Below are 2,310 nucleotides of genomic sequence, written 5' to 3'. Positions count from 1 at the left end.
GTCACGAGTGCTCCTAAACAAAACCATGACTGCTCCAGGCGCTTCCGGTTGACTTTGAAGAGATGTACCCCTCTAAGGGATTATACAGCAGTGAACGAAACAGTATTTACGCTGAATTCTGAATAATGGATAATTCTTCTGGGTTTAGTCTGAATTCAGATGCTTTGATTTGACTGATTCGGAGTTTCAGAAACTCATGTTTGAGGGATAGGAAACATGAAATTAGGGGATATAGAATTTATTTACTCAGTCAAGAAGGATGTGGTGCTTTGACCTCAGATTGGTTATCGGGGACCCAGGGATTTTACCTAGCTGTTGCAGCACACTGCAGGGTCCGGAATCTGATTCTGGTGATGAAATTACGCAAAAGCGTTTCCATATTAATCCAAAGAAGAAGAAGAAGGATAGGCTGCGTAGGCAGGGAGTATGCTGGGGCTTAAAAGGAATAGGGAAGCTGCTAAGTCTTGACTAGGTTGTGAAGATATTGATAATAGGATTCTAGTTGCTCATTTTATGACTAAAAAGTGCAGGGAATCAGTCAAAGAAAAGTATGCCTCTATAGAACCGACTGGTGGACATAGTATTGACTCAGATAAATTCTATTTAAAGCTAGAATAAGAAATAGACTGGATCCCGGGTAGAAACTTGGTATTTTTATTAGGGGGCTATAATGCCCAGGGTTGGTACAAATAGGGTAGAAACTGAGGTCTGGCAGGGGCAGTTCCCCCCCCCCCCCACAGAAAACAGTTATGGCTATAGGCTGTTACAATGCCGTAGGTATGGCAGTCTAGTTATAACCAATACAGTGTTTCAGAGGCAACGCTATAGCGTTGCCTATAGTAAAGGCCATACACTACCAGTCAAAATTTCAAACACTACCAGTCAAAATTTCAAGATAGTTATTTTATTTGACGTAGTTTAAAAGTCCAGAAATTATGTCTTTGAGGATGAGAGCCCCCTCACAGTCCTCAGGAAAAGGGTTGTAAGGTATGCCCCGAGGGCAATTAGGGTTTTTATGGAAACGATGTGTCGTATATACTTTGGAATGGGGCTCATTCGATTGGAAATCAGAAGTTGAAGAGCCATTTTTAAGAGTCAAATTTATCGGAGGGCAGCTATACCCCCCACGTCATATTTTTCCCAAATGTATCCGATAGAAATTTTAAGATAGCAATTTGTTCAAAAATATTCTAAAGATCTCATAACAAGGCTTTTGGGGTAGACACAACCCCCCAGTGTATGGGGGTAATGGTTTTAAGTTATGAAAATGAATTGGGATATTGCTATGTTCGAAAATAACTTAGGGACTTGATTCATTGATGGGAAAAAGTTTCTGCACACCTGCTTCTGTTTTATTAATTAGAGCTTCTGAGTGGAATTCAAAGCAATCAGATTTAACTCGAAAGATATCAGTAAAATGTCAGATCTTAAGGTATCATACTTACTTGGCTGGGGAGCTGCCTTGATCACGAAGGAGGTACTCCCAGGGTGAGGCCTTTCTATTGCACGTCGGATTGGCTGACCCCTTTAATTTCCTCAAATGGGGGTAACTCAAGGCCCAAGGTTCAAGGTTTTATTGTTAATACCATATTTACACAACATATTAAATTCGCGTCAGAGAGAAAGCTCGACAGAGTCGGGAACAAAAAACATTTAACACATAGATTTAAATTAAATGTACCTCTACTAATATTCTAGGAGAAGAGATTTAAACCAAAATCTTCAATTTACTATTTCAGACTACCCTTAGAAATAAAATACAAAACAATAGATAAATCACCTTTCCAGGCTCCTCAGCCCAAAAAAAAAATTTAAAAAAAAAATCCAAAAAAATTACTAGCTTTATTCAACTCATCAACAGGGGAAGAGGGACCAATTCTTCCCCAAACACGCCATACAAAATGAGACGCACAGATGTATGTACAAGTACAAACACACACATATACCAATATACACATACACATGCATAAACACATTCAAAAGCGTAATTTTTGGTAGTGGGGGACTAGGTTAGCGGGGACCCCTGTCCATACATTGAAGAGTATTTCCTTTTTGGCCCCTTATATATGTCACGAATTTCGTGATTTCGCAGTTGAAAGAAAAAAGTATACAATTTGATGTTGTTAAAACAACAGTGAGACATGCAAAATTGATCATTGGGCCCTTTTGAAAAGATTAATTTCTTGATAAACTTGCAAGTTTTTAATATTGCAGAAGAATTGCGCCTAAAATCCCAAGCATATAAAAGAGCGCATGCTCTATAGAAAATAGTTCTGGAATTTTATCCAAAACATCTCATAAATAAACATA

At 38.5% G+C, this 2,310-nt stretch overlaps 1 pseudogene; it reads left to right on the top strand.

The window, feature by feature from the left end:
• Positions 1 to 1,437: 1,437 nt before the first annotated feature.
• LOC148956075 (U1 spliceosomal RNA) lies at positions 1,438 to 1,590 on the top strand (annotated as a pseudogene).
• Positions 1,591 to 2,310: the final 720 nt, after the last annotated feature.

This window comes from Artemia sp. Qi Xiang Cuo, chromosome 1 (genome assembly GCF_049724085.1).
Source record: "Artemia sp. Qi Xiang Cuo chromosome 1, ASM4972408v1, whole genome shotgun sequence".
In the NCBI taxonomy this organism is placed as follows: Eukaryota; Metazoa; Arthropoda; class Branchiopoda; order Anostraca; family Artemiidae; genus Artemia; species Artemia sp. Qi Xiang Cuo.
The sequence above is the reverse complement of the archived record's forward strand: the minus strand, read 5'-3'. Positions and strand labels throughout refer to the sequence as shown.